Source organism: Alosa pseudoharengus, unplaced genomic scaffold (genome assembly GCF_046254945.1).
Source record: "Alosa pseudoharengus isolate Yale_2024_CS ecotype anadromous, Long Island Sound unplaced genomic scaffold, YU_APseudo_1.1 YU_APseudo_1.1_scf_21, whole genome shotgun sequence".
In the NCBI taxonomy this organism is placed as follows: domain Eukaryota; kingdom Metazoa; phylum Chordata; class Actinopteri; order Clupeiformes; family Clupeidae; genus Alosa; species Alosa pseudoharengus.
The window spans coordinates 7,228,488-7,251,030 of record NW_027468674.1 but is presented as its reverse complement, the minus strand read 5'-3'; positions in this window follow the sequence as shown (position 1 = coordinate 7,251,030).

Below are 22,543 nucleotides of genomic sequence, written 5' to 3'. Positions count from 1 at the left end.
TTGGATCAATAAATCACCTTAATGGGGTTCACATTGTACGCGCAAGCAGCGGCAGTGCTGTGCAAAGAAACCCATTATTGTCAATGGCTTGCGCCCGCAAGAACTGGCCTGAGCCAAGTGTTGAACTTTGACCGCGGCACGCTGTAAATCATTGGTCTTTTGCACTGAGCCCGGTGGTAACCACAACAACAAAAATCTTTGGGCCATTACCTCAAACAAGAGCAGTGGTGAGCGCAGCCACGTACAATGTGAACCCAGCTTTAGGCTTGTTTCTGGGTTACAATGATGTTTTATGTGATTATACATATATTCATATATTATTATACATATATACTGTATTTCTTGCTAACCTTTAAGAAATGTAAGCATAAAAAGCTAAAGGAATTACATTAATTTAGAAATACAACCATCAACTGATCTCAGTCTTGGTTGAAGTTGAGAGCTGTCTTTACTCATTTGCATAACTGCAATTCAATTGGCTGGTGCCTGTGTTGCTGCTTGAAAAGTTGAACATTTCTGAACTTTCTGACACAAGCAACGCTGGCAAAGCAGCGCAACGATAATTCAGTTTGGCAACGTTTGACTTTAGCCCATGGAAAGTGAATGTGTTTGGCAATGTATAACTTTAGCCCATGGGAAGTGAATAAGAGGCATTTGTGGGTTGTGTGAAGGAGTTGTTAAGGTCAATTTAACTTTCACAATATCTAAGCATTCAGATCTAGGCAGCTTCACACTCAACAATGGGTCCTCAGACAGACTTTGATGTTTCTTGCTTTATAGATGTGTAACAATGGTGTAATAGATGTTTGTACTGTAGACCCATAATGTAAGATAATGAGCTTGAAGGTGCAGGCCATGATTTTGATCAAATTCAGCAGCTTGCTCCCCTCAGTGGAATGATACTAATACAAAAGTTAACAGTCCTGGTGCTGTGTATGAGAAAAATTGGTGGCTCAGAAGGAACCATACATAATTTCAGCCAATCAACACATTGCTTTGAGAGCACAGATGGGAGAGGAGTGATTTGATAGGCTGTATCTTCAGCATCTGAATTACAATGTAATATATTATTTTATAATGCTGGCCATTTCCCACAGTATTATAATTAAGCAAGGAATGTAGGCAGTTTAGGCAAACAAGGTTTGCATTTACATTGAATAAAGGTCATACAGTAATCTAATTCATGTTTTGACAATGATTTTGTCTGACAACAAAACCCGAGTCGGAAAACATAGAGATTGTGATTCTGATTCCACCTCATTTGGATCTGTATACACCCAAGTGTTAAGCAGAACATCAAGAGTAGAACCATCAAATGATCTAGGTCATGTATAGAAAAAATACCTTAGTTGTTCTGGGTAGCAAAATTTAATATCAACCCACAACCATGGGCGGATTAACTTTCGGGCCCCTGGGCCCAGATGTATTAAGGGCCCCCCACTAATTGTCGTATATGTGGGAGGGGGGGTTTGGGGGTCCTTTTTTTATTTGTTTGATGTGATTTCCTGTATTCATGGTGCATTTTGCAATAGATCATTGGAACTATGGTTTTAGGCAACATCTGTGTTGCTTAATGACGCATCGTACTACAGAGGTTACCAATGTAGTTACTTCAGTTTGATCTATGGTTTTGGGAAACCCTTGTAGCAAAACCATATAGTGCCAACCAGAGAAGTTGCCATCATAGTTAGCAACAAAACATTTAGGAAACGTACCCCTTGTGAGCCAGCATACAGTATAACCAGTCTGCAGAAACTCTTGCAAATTAATGGTTTATCTATATTGGACGAAGATGTGAAGTGAACTAGCAGGTTTAAGTCACTGCCCAGAGCAATGATGATGCTGCAGATGTTATTCAAAATACCAGTCATAATGATCAAACTATCTGGAATAAGAAAAATCCTCTAACCCCAGGATGTTAATCAAAATACCAGCAGCCATAATGATCAAACTATCTGGAATAATCATCTAACTCCAGGATGCTCAGGTCACCTACTGTACTGGGCTCAGATGAACAATGTAATTTGCATGACAGACTGCAAATGGAGAGACCTTACGCAAACACTCCCTTATGAAGCCCACATATTCAGGAGGAAAATCATGCTGAACCCAGATGTGAAGTACAGAAGCAGCTGCAGACGGAAGAAAGTAAAAATAGCAAGGCAAGGCAAGGCAAATGTATTCAAATACTGTATATAGCACATTTCATACGCAGGGGTAATGTGCTTTACATAAACAAAAACAAAGAATGCTAACAAGAGTAGAACATCAAAGCAAAAAAGGCCAATGGTTAAACATTTCTTTAAAAACATAAGACATAAAAGACACACAGATAATACAAAGATAATTGAAAGACAGAGTGCATTACAATTTTCAATTTCTGGAAATCAGCCAACAACTTACAATAGCCTTATGCTTCGTCAACCCTCCAGTTAGGCCACTGCACTAAATTTAGCTATAGACCAGTTAAAGGCAGAAAAAAAAAACTTTGAGCATCAGACAGTCTCTCGACAGGTTATGGAGCAACCATTATTGCTATGCCAAACCAAGATATTTGCATGACCACATACATACACAACACCCTGGTCTGGTACACCTGACTTGCAGTACACTGGGCAGGATTCAGAACAATCATTTTAAAATACTTGTCCTTGTTGGGGTAGGCCACTATGTTCATGGTGGGGCCATAATGGTCATGATGGGGCCACTATGGTCATGATGGCGCTGTAGGGCCACTATGGTCATGATGGGGCCACTATGGTCATGATGGCGCTGTTGGGCCACTATGGTCATGATGGCGCTAAAGGGCCACTATGGTCATGATGGGGCTGTTGGGCCACTATGATCATGATGGGGCCACTATGGTCATGATGGCGCTGTAGGGTCACTATGGTCATGATGGGGCCACTATGGTCATGATGGGGCCACTATGGTCATGATGGCGCTGTAGGGCCACTATGGTCATGATGGGGCCACTATGGTCATGATGGCGCTGTAGGGCCACTATGGTCATGATGGGGCCACTATGGTCATGATGGGGACACTATGGTCATGATGGCGCTGTAGGGCCACTATGGTCATGATGGCGCTGTAGGGCCACTATGGTCATGATGGCGCTGTAGGGCCACTATGGTCATGATGGTGCTGTTGGGCCACTATGGTCATGATGGTGCTGTTGGGCCACTATGGTCATGATGGGGCCACTATGGTCATGATGGCGCTGTAGGGCCACTATGGTCATGATGGGGCTGTTGGGCCACTATGGTCATGATGGGGCCACTATGGTCATGATGGGGCTGTTGGGCCACTATGGTCATGATGTGGCCACTATGGTCATGATGGGGCCACTATGGTCATGATGGCGCTGTTGGGCCACTATGGTCATGATGGGGCCACTATGGTCATGATGGGGCCACTATGGTCATGGTGGCGCTGTAGGGCCACTATGGTCATGATGGGGCTTTTGGGCCACTATGGTCATGATGGCGCTGTAGGGCCACTATGGTCATGATGGGGCCACTATGGTCATGATGGCGCTGTAGGGCCACTATGGTCATGATGGGGCCACTATGGTCATTATAGTCATGATGGGGCCACTATGGTCATTATGGTCATGATGGGGCCACTATGGTCATGATGGGGCCACTATGGTCATGATGGGGCCACTATGGTCATTATGGTCATGATGGGGCCACTATGGTCATGATGGGGCCACTATGGTCATGATGGGGCCACTATGGTCAGGATGGCGCTGGAGGGCCACTATGGTCATGATGGGGCCACTATGGTCATGATGGGGCTGTTGGGCCACTATGGTCATGATGGGGCCACTATGGTCATGATGGTGCTGTTGGGCCACTATGGTCATGATGGCGCTGTTGGGCCACTATGGTCATGATGGGGCCACTATGGTCATGATGGCTCTGTAGGGCCACTATGGTCATGATGGCGCTGTAGGGCCACTATCAGGCTCGGACTGGTAATCTGTACAACCGGGCAAATGCCCGGTGGGCCGGTCCACATGTGGGCAGGTGACCTCCGGGATTTTTTTGTTTTTAAAGTTATTTAGCCTATTTGCGGTCCGTCATGTAGGCCTAGGCCTAGGCTATAAATGCAGTTGCATCCATTTTGCTTGGGGGGTGACAGGTCAATCATTTCGGCCTCTTCATGACAGGTTCAGTGTGTGTTACGATCATGCCCCCCTGCCCCACCCCTCAAGTGGATTTGTCCAAGCAGCCGCTAGGTTTGTGGGGAAAAATAGCCTACGAGTGCATAGTAGCCTAGGCTGTATAAGTGCTCTCCGCTGGCTGGTGTTCACATCATCGCAATTTAACCGTAAACAGCAATCAGAGGTCTAGTTTTATTCCATAAATATATTGTTTTTATAGACGTTAGTTGCACGCGCCACCAAGAGCTTCCATTCCACTGCACCATGTAGGCTACTGCGGTTCTGTCAACATAAAAAAAATTTTTTTGGAGCTGATCCTACTCAAAAGGAACTTCAAAGTATTTCCCATATAGTATAACCTTTTAGCTCACAACGACAGAGAAAGTGAAACTTGGAAAGTGGAAGTCTCTCCACCGAGTGGTACATTAGATGCACAATCAATCGCGAGTTGATGCAGGTAAAAAGTATCAACTGGTAGGTTAGTAACGAAGGTAGCCTAATTTTGCAAAATGTGATGACGGCACACAAACTTGGGCAAAAACGTTTAGTATAGGCCCACACTTGTGGTGATAGCCTACAGTTAATGTGAATCGCGGACTATAACCAAAGTAGGCTAAAGGAGATTTGCACCAAATAAAGGCTGTGGTTGTGTTTCTACAACATGTTGGCACAAAACGTAATTTCTGTCAACTATCTATGACGATGTCCATGTTCAGTAGCCTATATTTTTCATTTAGTCAAGCAGTGACATGTGGTTTAATGCATGGGGTAAAATGACGTTGAGACAGACAGAAGATGACCCTGTCTTTAGTAGCATATCCCTGAATCCTGTCCCTCTCAAATCACTTTAAAATGGTGTGATTTTTTTTTTTTAAATCCCGGAGAGACACCCCAGGGTTATTGTGATTAGGCTATAGGTCCAAATCTAAATGTTTGGGTTCAGTTTATGAAGTGTTGCTACAGCATAAGTGTGTTTGTTATTTATAGGGGGGGAATCAGGGGGGGATTTTTTTTTTTGGGGGGGGGGGGGGGGGGGGGTGTCGTCGGACCAGTGGTGGGCCGGTCCAGGAGAAAATTGCCAGGGCCGAATTTTGTTCCCAGTCCGACCCTGGCCACTATGGTCATGATGGGGCCACTATGGTCATGATGGCGCTGTAGGGCCACTATGGTCATGATGGCGCTGTTGGGCCACTATGGTCATGATGGCGCTGTTGGTGACGGTCTGCAGGGCTCCCTTCCTCTCTGGGTGGATGTCAGTCCTTCCTGATGGTTTTTGCAGAGCATGGAATATGGCGACATCACATAAAGCAATGGTTGGAAGGACAAATGGGCTCACAGATTAGCTCTAACTAACTAGCTTTGTTTATGCTTTTCAGAGATCCATGGTCAGTGTATGACAAGCTTGTATGTCGTGGTGGTATGGATTTGACTCCTAGACAGAACCAATGTGCCCACATATGTCAACTCCATATGATGAATATTCATGCTCTTGACCCTAAACATGTATGGTCTGAGTGTAGGAAAAATGCAAATTATTCTGGACCACAACAATCAATTCAACCCCAAGAAGAAGTGAGGATAAATATGGACATGATTTTCATAAAGATTTTTCCGTCAGTGTATTTCCATTCAGATGCATTATATGCACTCTCACCAAGACACATTCTTTTGGCAGGATGATATAATTTTTGATCATTTTGTCATCTACAATATTTACATTGAGAAGAACAGCTTTTATTATTCAGAGTTCAGAGACTGACATTTGCTAAAAAGTCATGGTGGTATACACAGATTGTTCCATTCATCACATTTGCAACCCCAAATTAGAAAAAATTGGAACGTTGTGTAAAATGCAAATACAAAAAAAGAATGTGATACTATACAAATCTTGTAAACCCATATTTAGCAGCAAAAAGGACATAGACAACATATCAAATGTTGAAAATTAAAATTTTTACTATTTCATGGAAAATATATTTTAATTTTGTATGTGATGCTATCAACATGTTTTAAAAAAAAGTTGGGACAGGGGTATGTTGTATGTTGTAAATGTAAATGTAAATCATGAGGAGACCAGTTGCTAGAGTTTTTAAAATTGAAATGTTGTCCCATTCCTGTCCAATAAAGGATTTCAGTTGCTCAACATGGGGTATTCTTAATCATGTTTTTCATTCCATGATGCACCTAATCTAGAAGAATAGGTTCAGGGTAAAATAGGGCGGGGGAATGTCTTGCCTTTGGTTAGGCAAATGAGACATCACTTCTGTAGAGGTTTACAGCAAATCGACTCTAAACATGCTTTAATTACGTTTGTATCGGCAGCCATTTCGCACTGGTTTCAGTAGGAACGTTTCCCCATGAACACAATGGAAGTGAGATCAGTGGGCGTCTCTGAAAGTAGCTGTTTTCCGGTTGGGAAGGTTTTGGCCCAGAAATTCGTTCTGCACGATAAGAGCTTCTGGGTGCTCAGATTATGATGCACCTAATTTGACAGGTCTGGACTACAGACAGGTCATTTTAGCATCTGGACTCTTCCTCTAGTCCAGTGTTTCCCAAAGTCTGGGTCGCAGGAGAATTTATTTGGGTCGCCAGCACAATTTATGTTGTGTTATAGGCCTGATACCATTTGTCATTTGATACCAGGAAAGCTAACAGTGTTCTATTAGGATGTAGTTTGTTAACTATCACAGTCACGGTTTTGTCATAGAAGCTCATGAAACTGGAGCATGAAACTGGGGGACGAACGCATCGCAGAGAGGGAGCCAGAGCATGGATATCTACCTCTCAAAATGAAACCGTTCCGTTTCAGTGAGATTTGCATACCACTGTCATTCCTCAATGTGGAACTGTGAAACTCACCCACATACAATGTTACTCAGTGGCGACGTCTGGTGATTGCTATTGGCTCTTCTTCTTCATGTCACAGCAATACACCCGCCCCATCTATGGAATTACTTTGTTGTATTCTGCCAGTGCTGTTGCTTTTCCTCATGAATATCTTTGGACTTCTTATTTGTGTGATTTATATTTGTTTACAGAAATTATTATGAATCATTTTAAATAATATTATGGTGTAAATATGATCATTCTGGAGTCATTCTGTTTTGGAGTGGCCGAGTCAAAACCAGGATCTCAGTCTTATAGAAAATCTGTGGCTGGACTTAAAAAGCGTTGTTCACACCAGTTCACACAGTTTTGCAAAGTAAAATGGAGTAAAATTGCAGTATTCAGATGTGCAAGACTAACTGAGACCTATCCACGCAGACACCATGCTTTAGTTGCAGCCAAAGGTGCATCTACTCAATGCTGACTTGAAAGGGGTGAATATTTATGCAATCACTTGTATATAATATTTTTAATAAATTAACATTACTTTGTAGAAATTTGCTTTCACTTTGACATTAAAGAGGAATAATTTCATTATTGTAAAAAAGGCCAAATTAAATTGATCAAGATTCCATTTATCGTTGATTACCTGACGGAAAGACCACAGTTTGTACGGATGGGAGGATGTGTGTCCGAGAAGGTGGTTAGCAGCACAGGAGCATTCCAGCCCACTGCCATAACTATTCAGGGGTGTCGAACTGGGGGTAAAAGTCCAAGACCCCAAGGAGGGAGAAGGCCCTTAAAAAGTCTGGAATATATGCATGAGGGGGGTACATGGGTGCCCATCAGGACTGCCTATGCATAGCCCATGCCCAGGATCTTGTGCTGCGCCCTTGACTATTTACAGTAACTCCCCTTTGTGCCGTGAAAGGAGAATCTTATTCTGAGAGACAATGAACAGTTTACAACCTCTTGCAGAGACTTAATATCCAATTGTATTTTTGACTTCTATCTATCTATCTATCTGTAATTTGACTTCTATCCATCTATCTATTTATTTATTTATAAAAGTAGAAATATTCAAGGGGGTGAATACTTTTTATAGGCACTGTATGTCCTCATGTAGATTTGCGTCGGGAGATGCCAGGGAGCTACTGGTTGCCATGTTGCTAAGCCAGTAGGTGTGCTACTGGTTGCCAGGTTGCTAAGCCAGTAGGTGTCCTACTGGTTGCCATGTTGCTAAGCCAGGTGTGGTACTGGTTGCCAGGTTGCTAAGCCAGTAGGTGTCCTACTGGTTGCCATGTTGCTAAGCCAGTAGGTGTGGTACTGGTTGCCATGTTGCTAAGCCAGTAGGTGTCCTACTGGTTGCCATGTTGCTAAGCCAGTAGGTGTGGTACTGGTTGCCATGTTGCTAAGCCAGTAGGTGTCCTACTGGTTGCCATGTTGCTAAGCCAGTAGGTGTGGTACTGGTTGCCATGTTGCTAAGCCAGTAGGTGTGGTACTGGTTGCCATGTTGCTAAGCCAGTAGGTGTCCTACTGGTTGCCATGTTGCTAAGCCAGTAGGTGTGGTACTGGTTGCCATGTTGCTAAGCCAGTAGGTGTCCTACTGGTTGCCATGTTGCTAAGCCAGTAGGTGTGGTACTGGTTGCCATGTTGCTAAGCCAGTAGGTGTGGTACTGGTTGCCATGTTGCTAAGCCAGTAGGTGTGGTACTGGTTGCCATGTTGCTAAGCCAGTAGGTGTGGTACTGGTTGCCATGTTGCTAAGCCAGTAGGCGTGGTACTGGTTGCCCCACTGCTCTGCTCCCGGTGTGGTGGACGTAAGCCCTTGCTAGTTCAGCCCTTGCTAGTTCCCTTGCTAGTTCAGCCCTTGCTAGTTCAGCCCTAGACTTAACTCTCTCCACTTCTTCCCTTTTCTCCCCACAGAATTACAGACAGTGTTGCAGCTCTTCTGCGGGGGCAGTTTGCTGGGTCTGGATCTTCTTTGCGCACTGCATGCAGTAATTCTCCTCATAAAGTGCCCCTCACCGTTGGCTGTGCCTATGCCTGTGTGTGCATGCGTGTGAGTAAGAACCTGAGCTAAGGGCACGCATAGTCTGTCAGCCTCATTCCTCTTCCAGGACCGGTAACTGTTTGGTCCATTTACCCCTCTATCGGTTTTTGATTTGTACTATCTCTGCTGATTATCTCTGCTGATTTGTATTGTCTCTGCTGATTATCTCTGCTGATTTGTATTATCTCTGCTGATTTGTATTGTCTCTGCTGATTATCTCTGCTGATTTGTATTATCTCTGCTGATTTGTATTGTCTCTGCTGATTATCTCTGCTGATTTGTATTATCTCTGCTGATTTGTATTGTCTCTGCTGATTATCTCTGCTGATTTGTATTATCTCTGCTGATTTATATTATCTCTGCTGATTATCGCTGATGTACTGTCTATGCTATCTTGTAAATGTAAATGTAAATCAAGTTTATAGGCCACTTACAAGGAATTTGGTCTCTGCATTTATCCCATCTGTGAATTAGTGAGACACACAGAGCACACAGTGAACACACTGAGGTGAAGCACACACTACCCTGGAGCAGAGAGCTGCCTGCTACAGCAACGCTAGGGGAGTTGTGTTCTCTGGGTGTTCACTAATCCACGGATCCGGGTCCAAGTGCCCACGGGGACCCAGGTTCAAATCTGACCTGCGGTCATGTCCTGATCCCACCCCATCTCTCTCTCTCCCACTCACTTCCTGTCCATCTTCACTGTCCTGTCGAAATAAAGGCTAAAAGCCCAAAAAATATGGCCTGGAAAATCCAGACCCTGATAATCTAGAAAGATTAAGGGTCTGGCAAAGAGCAATGTAATGGCCCAACTCGAGGGGCAGCAACAAGCATGCATTTAAAAATCTCACTGCACGCAATTGGATAACACTAGATCATGTTTAGTCTAAATGATTTTGGACTTCGACGCAATCGGATAACACTACGACCAATGTGTACTGTCCTCCAACGTTGCAGCGCTGTCTTCATCAGTTTAGCTGGTTTCTTGGAATGTTGGGGTAAAAGTAACGTGCATCATTGCTCATTGCCAGAGTGTCTCGCAGAGGCAATTCCATTGTGCTCTCACGACAACTCTGGGTACAAAAAATATACTTAAAAAAAAAGAGTCAGAATCTACAAGAATGAAAGCAATGGTACGGTTAAAGACCATTCATTAAAGATTAAAGAGGATCAGAGTGATTATCAATCAAGAATTAAAGAGAACATAAAATTGGTTAATACAAGCATTATAAATGTTCCTTGATATAGACCTTATTCACAAATACATATACTGTACATAAATTATATGTTAATAGACAAAGCATGTTCCTATAAGTAAAGAAGTGTTACCTTCTGATCATGAAGCTGCTATACTTTCAGAAATACATTCTCCTCCTGCTGCAACTCTCTGTCCCTTGGCCTGGCATATGCCATCTGCTCTACCATGCTGGCAGCTAGCTAACCCCTGGGCCTGGCATGTGCCATCTGCTCACTAGCTAACCCCTCACCTCTTTGCTTCACAATGCCAGGTACTTCTGAATGTACTAGATGTGTTATGCTCACACATTCTGTGCCATACGCCTCTAAGTTGCCAATCACAGCAGTGAAGCAGCTCTTACCGGCACTATGGTTTTAAAGAAAAAATTTTTCCGTAAAGTAATGGTGTCACTCGTTTTTGTGATACACTGACATACAAAATGGAAAATGGAGGGAAAGAAAAGATTTTAAGAGGCAAAATATAACTCCGCTTTAAAACCTAACTAGTCATGGATAATTGTACAGTCAGATGAATACAAAACAGGGCAAGAATGAGTTGCTCTTTACTGGCTGATTAAATGACTAACACTATGCTGGTGAGTGGGGGCTGCCGTGGCCTACTGGTTAACGCTCCTGACTTAACCAGAGGGTTGCCGGTTTGAACCCCGACCAGTAGGCGTGGCTGAAGTGCCCTTGAGCAAGGCACCTAACCCCTCACTGCTCCCCGAGCGCCGTTGTTGTTGCAGGCAGCTCACTGCGCCGGGATTAGTGTGTGCTTCACCTCACTGTGTGTTCACTGTGTGTTCACTGTGTGCTGAGTGTGTTTCACTAATTCACGGATTGGGATAAATGCAGAGACCAAATTTCCCTCACGGGATCAAAAGAGTATATAGCCTATACTACATTTACCTACTATACCTCAAACACTGCTGATGAGCTTGCCTCAAATAATATGCTGATGAGCTTGCCTCAAATAATGTGTCTGAAGTGTCTGAAAAGCTATCGTCATGGTCGGGTCTTGAATCCAAGCCGTTGGAGTGGCAAACAGACTATTTAACCTCTAGGCCGCTGAGGCTGAGACTCTATTGCAGAGCAAGATGAGTTCAAATTAACTCAATTGCAGAGCAAGAAGAGTTCAAATTAACTCAATTGCAGAGCAAGATGAGTTCAAATTAATTTATCCAGGATAAACAAATGTCCAAAGCTCAGATGATCAAATGAAAAACAAATGCAATAATTCTTTTGAAATATTTTTTTTTTGCTTTTATTTAAAGAATTAAAGTCAAACAGCAAATCAGAGTGAAGAGTACAGAGTTAAATCCAGGGTAGAAGGACAGACACACCAAGTGCAAAATCCAAAGAGATACCTTAAACAGTCCATGTCAAAACAGAGACAAAATCCAGCAAGGCCGTATAATCAGTAGGCTTATGACTTTAGAAACACAGGGAGTCACAAAGACTAAGCAAAGAGACAGCCAAAGAACAGGGTTCCTGAGAGACATGTGACCACAGACAAGGACGTGCAGGTTAATTGGATAACAAGAGGATTGGGTAACAAGTGACTAGCTAGAGACAAGTTGAAACACATCCTTCCATTGAGCATTATTTAGATGGGAGCCAAACCATTTACAATTGTATATGGCTAAAAGTTGAAGATGAGAAAAGTGTTGGGCTTTTTAATCCCCAAATAATGTTTGATTGTGAATATTCATGAGTAGAATGGTCTCTCCAGACGTGTAATACAACAGGACACATGAGCTTCCAAAGATAAACACATGAAGAAATACCTTGCCTCTGTTAAGAACTATGCAGTTTTTAAGCTTAATTTACCTTAACTTAACAGCTTCAGAGTCAATGGAATGGTTATATGACTTTTTCCAGGTTGAATGGTGGCCGTCTAGCTTCCCCCTTGCATCTGTGAGCGGAAAAAAAAAAGCCTTGCAACTTTGGTCCGGTGAGCCGCCGGCCTCAGAGTCAGAATGTATCGCGTTCTTGGGATGTAACAAATTGCTTTTTGCATTACGCACATACACACCAGGCCGGCTAGAACAAGGTAGCGATGGAGTTTCTCAGATATTCGTCATGGCAGAGCCGGTGTAACGAAGAAAAGAGAGTAAACCATTGTCGGAGGAACAGGGAAAGCCAGAAACGGCAGACTGACCGAGCGAGGAATGTTGTAAAATCTACTCTGAAGCTGTAGTGGGAGCTCTGTATAGAAAACTGCGAGCAAAAAGCGAGAAGACAGCAAACTAATTACCAAAACTGTAGTTGTATCTTGGTTTTTTATGATTTTCTGGACGTGTTTTTTTCCTTTCAATTATTGAAGACCATTCATCTTGGTGAGATGATAAAGGACCACATGTATATGCTGTGATAACACACCTGCACATTCAAATGAAGGCTAAAAGTCCCTGCCAACCTAGCTATACACTACCAGCCCAGCATCAACAGTCTATCACAAGACCTCCACTTTCCTTTGGGAGGTGCTGGTAGTGGGACAGTTGGTAAGTGTTCCTTTAGTCTTCTGTAATAAACTCCAGGTTCGCTAACTACGTTGTAATGCCCTGGTCAGGCAAATTTGTGCCAGAAATTAGCAAATTAAAATGCATCTCAAACGTATCTCCCTCATGTTATTAACCAAAATGCATCTCCATCATTGTTATTGACAAGCCAGTAGTTGGCTTGGAAATAAGGCACATGTGTGGCTTAGTAGACCACTTCTTACCTGGGCAAATACTGAGAAATGAGTACATTCTGTTGTCAGTAGTAGACTCAACTACTACGATGATTTCTATTCTGGTCTTCCTGACAAAATGATAAATAAGGGTTACATTTACAATGCAGCAGCATGTAAGCATTAGACCAGAAAGATAGCCCACATTCACAGTTTTAAAGTCCATTCACTGGTTGCCTGTTTTTAATTTTTTATTTATGTTGCCGTGTACTACCATTTCATTTACTGTGTAGTTTGCATATGCTTAATTTATAGATATAATAATTCTGATAATTATAATCTGATATGATCACAATCATTTTAAACTTGTGTTTGATGTATTGCTTTTGCTATTATTCTCTGATTACAGCATGATTACTTCTATTTAGTTCATTTATATTTTTTCTTCTTCTAACTTTTGTCTTTCCTGACCATGATACACTCTTCCCTAATAGGTCAAACAAGGCCTCAAGGCATCAGTCACAATTACCTGACCATGATACACTCTTCCCTAATAGGTCAAACAAGGCCTCAAGGCATCAGTCACAATTACCTGACCATGATACACTCTTCCCTAATAGGTCAAACAAGGCCTCAAGGCATCAGTCACAATTACCTGACCATGATACACTCTTCCCTAATAGGTCAAACAAGGCCTCAAGGCATCAGTCACAATTACCTGGCAACATATGGCTATGGTATGGTTTGTTGTAATGTAGTTGGCTATCTACTAATGTGTTATGTCTCTATCAACAGCAAAATAAAAATACACCACACATTGCTTTGAATTACTTTTTATTGAGTGTTATTAAACAATAAATAAATGAATGCATAATTATGAATGACTTAATTCATGATTTGAATGTTGAAATAAAACCACACATGCACACTTAATACAACTCAATCCCATTACGGTACCTAGTTTTCTAATATCTATGCTACAAATCCCACACTGACTGGGGACAAAAGGTTTTCAGCAAACAAAAGGATCAGACAGTACCATCTAACAGAAGCACATATTTGACGCACTTCAGTGACTTGCAGACATCATAAAAGTTTATCTATAACATAACAGTATATTCAATTTTGATTGCGATTCATCCAGCATTGTGAGTGTGTGAAATATTTATATTGCTTTCAATAATTAGACCATGTTTAAGAAGTAGAATGTTACATGTTGCAGTCATCAATTGTATTTATTCTTTTTTTGTTTTGCAGAAAAGGTAGATTACTGCTATGAGCTGGCTATTGGACATGCAGTATTTGAAACACTTGAGATTCTTAGGGGAGGGAAAAAGAAAAGACATCCTCTCTAGAGTAAGGAACATTGAAAACATCAGTTATCATCCAATAGCATAATTATATATAGTGGCTGGAACAGTTATTATCCAATAGCATAAATATACAGTATATAGTGGCCGGAACATTGAAAACATCAGTTATTATCCAATAGCATAAATATATATAGTGGCCGGAGTAGAGCAACATGCCATGGTTTGAATATATAACCTGACTCTCGCAAGATGAATTTCGTTCCGCCTAGCTCCACTCATCCATCTGGGATCGATCCATTGGAGTGTTGCTTCAGAAGGCTGGGCCTTATTAAAAAATCCTTGCATATGATTGGATAAGCCACTTGTCCATCTATTGACGTGCTACTTCAACCACTCACATCGAAGCCAACCCGTGACGCTGAGAACAGTCTCACAGTCGCTTCTACGCTACGTCACATCTATGAAACTCCCGCCCTGCGTCCTGATTGGCTCTACCATACAATCTTGTGCTAAAATCAGTCTCAACGGAAGCGATCCCAGATGGATGTGAGTGGAGCTAGGCGGAACGATATTCGTCTGGCGAGAGTCAGGTTAGTGAATATAGATAGTAAAATAAAAATATAAACAATGAAATAATAATGACGTCTCAAAATCAAACATGTACTAATATCTCAATATCTGCCTGAGGGAGGAGCAGTGCTACAGATTTCTTATTATTATTTGTATTTGCAGCTCAATGAGGGGCCTGATTAATGCATTAAAGGACAAAATTAAAGGAGTATTCTGGTGATTTACATAGATCTCTGTTTCTTAAGGTCAGTTACCGAGTATGGTGTCGGTATGAATTTCTTTTAAAAAATAAAAAAAAATAGATACTACCTAGCTCGAGTTGCTGCAGCCAACAGCTACAGCCAGGCAGCTACAGTCAGCCCAGCGCTCTTGTTGGTCTTCTGAGAAAAAGTTGTTCTTCATAATCCTCAAGAGTCAACACTCTTCCCTGTTGAGAGAGTTGGACTGGGAAAGATGACCCATCATCTCAGCCCCTTCAGAGCATGGGAAGACCATAAACATGACCAGGGGTGTCGGACTGGGGGTAAAACCACTACTGATTATAGGGGCCCAAGGGGAGAGAGGGCCCTTGAAAAGTCTGGAATATATTTTATTTTACCTAGATATTTTCATTTCCTAATTAAATGTCATAACATGGGGGCCCATCAGGACTGCCTATGCAGGGCCCCAGGGTCTTGTGCTACGCCACTGGCTACAGTGCAATCCTAGGGCATGAACAGGAGCAAGAGGCATTTTGTGATTCATTCATTTCTGAAACACAGCTTGATGTTCTTTAGACTCCCCAGATACGCCAGGTAGACAACAGGCATGAGGTTGCTCGCTATTGTGGCAGACATATAACTGGGAATGACCACATTACAAAATAACTCTGGTTCACTCATATCCATTAACTGGTACACCACTAGCACAAGCAGCGGAGGACAGTAGTACACTGCTGTCATGACGAGGCTGTTCATTATTGTCTGCATAGCTCTCTGTTTCTGCGGGTGGACGTCACTCCTACCCGAAGGATCTGGCTTTCTCAGAGCACAGATGATCGAGATGTCACAGAAGGCGATGACTGCAGCTGAAAGGCCAAGTGACAGGAAGGTCACTATGGCTAAAAAATTAACGGACACGAATGCGTTCCCATAACCGAGTGTGATTAACCAGACCAGTACACAGAGCACCAGTCTGTATCTCCCGTTCTTCATTTTCATGTACGTGATGGAGTGAACCACAGCCATGTAGCAGTCCGCACACATGCAGGTCATGAACAGGGGCATGCCACACAGGGTGAAACAGTAAAAGAACAGACATCCAGACAGTACGAGTTCATCACGCCAGACAAAAAAATTGAGTACATTAGCAATTAGATGCAGGTTGAAAAGTAAGTCCATGACGGTGAGGTTAAGCATGTAAATATTGTTAGATGTGGACGAGCCGCTACGCTGCCTCTGAACGAGCACCCACAGAAGCCACACGCTGGCAGGAACACCCACACATGCACAGGGCACACAGAAGATGCCCCAAACCAATGGGCCCACCAACAGATCAGTGCAGAAGAGGTCAATGTTAGAAGTGTCGTTCATGAGGCTGGTTGAATTATTGAATAGCCATCTATCCCCATGATGAAACATGGAACCCATTTCTGAATTTAACCCGTTAAGTTCAATTCAATAAATATCCATGTAAGAATTTGTTTAATAGGCATTTATCCCCATGATCTGAGGACCTGAAACCCAAATATAAAATCAAACAGTTAAGCACAATTTAAAAATGTATGTATGGCTAGTATGCAGACAGAATGTACAATAATTAACATCTAAGTTGTGAGTCTGACTTACTTGAAAAATGAAGGTTTTCTGACACTTTTTGATTCTGAAGCGTGACCCAGTGGCGATCTTCTGGTTCACTATAGGTGCTTGGCTGGCAATATATTATTTTAGGCTTCATTTGAATGCGCAGGTGTGTTATCACAACCAACACAAACGTGGCATCATCTCATCTCACAAAGGCAAATTTTCATCACCCTTTCACAGAGATGGTGGTGGTTAATGATCTGAATATGGAAAACGATAAAGTCTTCATTTATTTACTGCTTAATTTAAGTGCAGCAGTCCATACACTTGACCACAATATCCTTGAGCTCTCAGCTCATGTCTCTGTCTAGCAGAGACTACTTTGTCCTCCTTGATTACAAGTCCTTGGCTAACGCCACCACGATGAAAAGGGCTCCAGAAAACCAGCGGTCAAATCTCAAGAATGTTTTTTTAAATTCAGTTTAAATAGCAACATTTTCTAAATATATTACCATGACATTTTTTCACAATATATTGATCTCCAGTAGGGAAAATTCAGTGTGATGCTTTAGCACAAGGAAATGTAGTTAACAAGAAGCAAGCCTAGGCCTACTTGCAGGGCTGGAGTGGGGCCACTTTTCAGCCCTGGAGTTTCAGTTTCAGAGGGCCCACTTTTTTAGTGGTGGTGGAAATTGGATAAATAAGGCAACATTTCAGCTCTTATCCTGTAGTTTTTATTATAGGCTACCAATATTCCACTATTCCACAAGGATAGGTTGATAAGTTAACAAAAACAGGAAGGAAGAAATAAAGCATTTGAAATGTATCCCACAACTCCACTAAGAGGCATATTGAACTACTGTATTGTTTACATGTTTTTTCTGCATGGGTCAGCTATCATGTTTGGTGATTTGCTCCTTTACTACACCCACTTCTTTACAAACAAGGCATATAGGTTGATCATGTAGCCTACTGCTGTCATATAGCATACTGTTCTTTCTTACATAAAATAACTTTAATTCATGGTTAACTAATTTCGGGCTCATCATTTTCAGCGGGGGACTGGCTGATCTGCTGCTCAGAGGCTACATTTGTTATTAGGCCTAGGCTACTGCATACACAGATGACAGAGACTTGCAATATTTGCAAAGTCTATGAATCGCCATATTGGATGATCCAAAAAGGCTAATATTTTAATTAATTTAATATGTCGCTTGCGAATAGGTTGACAACGCTACAACGTCCAGTATTAGCCCAATAATTACGCCACTGTGCGCCGCATGGCTATCTCTCTTTACCAGTTGCCATTTATGTCTGTCCTCTTCAAAAAAAATCTGGAAGCTTGACACATTTGACAGCGTTTTCCTCCAATACTTTTTGTCTTTTTTACCTGGCCTTTTCAGTTCCTCATGGCCTCTTTGTACCATCCATCCTCCCTGACGCTTATCACTACGGTAGGGCCGGCCCGGCTGGTAGGCTATCTGAGAAAACTTTTTAGGAAAGACGGGCTATATGGACCCAACCAATTAACTCTTCTTGGGAGGGGAAAACAATCCATGCAGAATGCGAACGTGTGTAGCCAACTTTAAGAGAAGATTAACGTGGCAAATGTCAATATTTTTCCTTCGACCGGCCCAAAAGTGACGCCCACCGGGAATTCTCCCGATTCTCCCGATTACCCACTCCGGGCCTGCCTACTTGCTTCCAGGGTCAGAGTTCATGTGAGTCCATGGTGTTCCCTGGGATGCCTACCAAGTGTCACCAAGCACCCTTGACATCCCAGATAGCAATTTCCTTTGGGCCGGATCCGCATAAAAGCCTTTAGATCCGCCTGTAGCGGACATACGGTATCTGACTGTGGGCCAGGTCTGCTCCTGATACAGGTTTCAGCTCTGCTAGCAATGCTGTTTTATCACCGGTTTACAGATTTGTCCCAGGTCCAATTTCCGCAACTCAACTGGAAGTCAGGAGATGCTTTTAAAATACAAAACACTGATTTGGCCCAAACCTGTGATACGGATATGAACCGAAGGACCATTTTTTCACAGCAGACCCAGGTGGTAATGATATTAATTAAGGTGCTGATTCTGCTAAATTGACTGTCCTTTCCCTACTTCATTGTCAACTGGCTGCTAAAGAAAAAAAAAGGTATTTTGGAATGGCACAAATTTAGAAACCATGGGGGTGCACTATGTTCCCATGGCCACTTCATTTCTACAGTAAGGCTGGAAAAGAAGATATAGTTGGCTCAATATTGATCATATGTTCGTTTCATTATTTTTATTATTACCTAGCAGTGGTAAAAGTAGTCAATTGTTGTTTGTGTCAGATCTAACAGTGCTATGAGACAACCCCATATTCTTTCCACGCATGCAGAAGTCCAAGCAGTAACGTTAATCAAGGATCTTTGGTTTGCTCACTATCAATCTTTTGACATGATTTGCCAGCATGGGGTTGGACTAGGACAGCCCAACTTTTCAAGGTAGGTTATCTGCTTTTTATCTCTGTTTTATTCAGAGACAACAACAAGCAACCGAGCGATTGATAACTTTAAGGTTATACTTTCCAGCAATATGGTCTAGCCTACTACCTTAGCCATCACAATAACTATTTTGGAAAAAACATTGATAACGCTAACAGGATCACTGATGATAAAAAAAACGAGTGTAATTGTGACTACCTATTTTCAAAAAGGAATAAATGGCTAATGTTTATTTTGTGTTGTTTCAGATTGACAATGGAGATGACTGAGGAAGACAGCCTGAATATCGATGGGAACAGTGGAATTAACACAACTTAAACTTTGTCTGGGATTGCACTTCTACAGCCAGGTTGTTGAATAAAAAAATAATTAGACACTTATGTGTAAAGTTTTTTTTACCCCCCTCTTGTTTGTAGCCTAGCTTATGTTTATCAGTTGAGCTGTTGGGAAAACGTTACGAACTTTAGCCTGGGTGAACCTATAACGAACCTGTTAGCAAATGTGTAGCAAACAGATTTTTCAGGATAATTAGGCCTAATTACCAATCACATTTCACATGTCAAATAAAGCCAGCTGATGTCTGATAAACGGGTCCGTACCACACACAATAAGCGGACCCGTATTGCATATGATAAGCAGATCTGGAACACGTCAGTACCACAGACTACCATACGGAACTGGCCCAGTCTTAGCCCTTATTGGTACCAGATCCGTCAAACGGATCCAGACCAATTTTGGACCGATGTGCGTTTGGACGCCGGATCAGGTCCATTATGCAGATCCGTGCCGGACGTTGAGGTAGGTGTGGCCCAGTTCCGTCCAAGTGTATGTTTGCTATCTGAGATTGGAACAGTGCTTGGCGAGATTCAATGACATAACATACTTGAAAAAGCAGTCTTGAAGGATCCGTCAACTTTGAGGAACAGCCTTAGTCTCACCACATGAAAATACCCCCTCATCTTAAAGGAATTATCCGGAGTAAAATGCACTTTAGATCGATTTACGGATGATTGGGGGTACATACGTTGAGTTGACATCAAAATCATGTCATTCGGATGTGTTTTGAGAAAGTTCGATTGTACCGTTTTCAGTCAAAACTCGTAGCCTGGAAGTGAGCAGGGCATATCAATTTCGCCGCTACAAAACGCTATTTTTATACCCCCAGTACTGGCTTGATGAAATTCATTCTGGACTCTCTATCCGACCACATAAAGACCTCGGGATACTTCGGTTTGGCTTTAGGGACCCTCTACTCACTACCACGTAAGTGTTATGTTGTTTGGAACTGTAGAAGAGGTATAAAAATAGCGTTTTGTAGCGGCGAAATTGATATGCCCTGCTCACTTCCAGGCTACGAGTTTTGACTGAAAACGGTACAATCGAACTTTCTCAAAACACATCCGAATGACATGATTTTGATGTCAACTCAACGTATGTACCCCCAATCATCCGTAAATCGATCTAAAGTGCATTTTACTCCGGATAATTCCTTTAAGGGGGGCCATTCTATATGATACCCACCAGGGTGTATACGCATACCCTCCTCTGGATACCTCAATCTGAATAGCCTGTAGGGAAACTGTACGCTAGAATCATCACTCGTGCACTAGTCATGCACTACACTATATTCACCTATACATTCTACCAGCATGTCAGGCCAGCATTGGGCAGCCGTGGCCTACTGGTTAGCACTTCAGACTTGTAACCGGAGGGTTGCCGGTTCGAACCCCGACTGAGCAAGTCACCTAACCCCTCACTGCTCCCCGAGTGACACTGTTGATGCAGGCAGCTCACTGCGCTGGGATTAGTGTGTGCTTCACCTCACTGTGTGTACGCTGTGTGTGTGTTTCACTAATTCACGGATTGGGATAAATGCAGAGACCAAATTTCCCTCACGGGATCAAAAGAGTATACTTACAAGCAATACAGACACAGTGTCAGATTAAGCAAACTAGAGACACACAAAGCAGAGAACATTATACAAATCCCCCCCCCACACACACACACACACACCTGGTCAGCACCATGAGTCTAAGAAACTTTAAAAATAAACAGGAAATAAAACCCAAGCACAACTGAGATGATATTAACTTAAGGGAGGGGTCCTTGAAGCCATACTCCTTGAAGAAAGCACTCAGTAGAGTTAATCACAATGTTTTAGTTTCCAAACACATACTGCCTTATCAAGCAAGTCATTTTTGTGTGTTTATTTTACTGCAGTTGACCTGTGTTGTAGGTAGAGGCGGACAGAGTACATAGCTTCATTACTTGAGTAAAAGTACAGATACCCTTTGCTAAATTTTACTCAAGTACAAGTAAAAGTACAACAGTCAGATGTCTACTTAAGTAAAAGTACTGAAGTACTTGTTTTTAGAAGTACTTGAGTATCAAGAGTACAAGAGTAGCCTACATTTTCTAAATATTGCATTACTACTGCCACAATGCTTACATTTATGTACAGAAACGTCCTACATGGAGTTATGAAAATTTTTAATGTTAATACCTTGGAGAATGTAAAATGAATTGGAAGTAAAATGAAGTCATTTTCATCTTTTTACCATGTTGCCAGGGATGGGCAGTATTTCTAATACATGAATTTATGAATACTATTTTGTAATTGAAACACTTGAAGCGAAAACTATCATTAACTTGTTCAGAAAATTGAAATAGTCTAGCGAGGTGGGGCCACAGGTTGGCACATTCCCGGGATGGACCTGCTGCGTCTTCATCCATTGTTTCATCCATGGTTTCGTCTCTTATCTAAATTTGACCATGGAGTTGACTTTGGCGGAAAGCTGAAGGTGATTGCTGATAGGCTGTCCCAATCAGTGGCGCCTGCACAATCCAATCACGTTTGAGAGGGAAACAACAAATTGAGGGTTTCCGAGATTTTTCTTTTTTCCTTTTTTTAGAAGTAGTAACGGGTACTCACGGTTATGGATAGAAATGTAGTGGAGTAAAGAGTACAATATTTGCCTCTCAAATGTACTTGAGTAAAGACATGAGTACTCCCCAAAAATGATACTCGAGTAAAGTACAGATCCCTCAAAATTGTACTCAAGTACTGTACTCAAGTAAATGTACTCTGTTACTGTCCGGCTCTGGTTGTAGGCTACTGTACCACGTAGGACCTGGCTGCGAGTTTTGCTTTTGTCTGTGTGACAAGGTGATTTCACTTGGTTGCCGAAGTAATTAGGTGATGTCACGTGAGTTAATGGCCAATCTCGTAGCACCCTTTAAATGCTTCCTGCACTTTCTTTGTGCAGCTTGATCGCTTCCCTGCCTTTTGTCTTGTTCCCTGTATCCCCATCTACCCTCGGCCATGCCTTCCTGCTCTCCTGGTTCTCTTGCGAGTCCCTGGGTGTTTAAGCGCTTTCAGACATACGTGTAAGACCGGAGGTTCTGCCGATGTTAAACGGTGGGGCCGTATATCTGAACGACA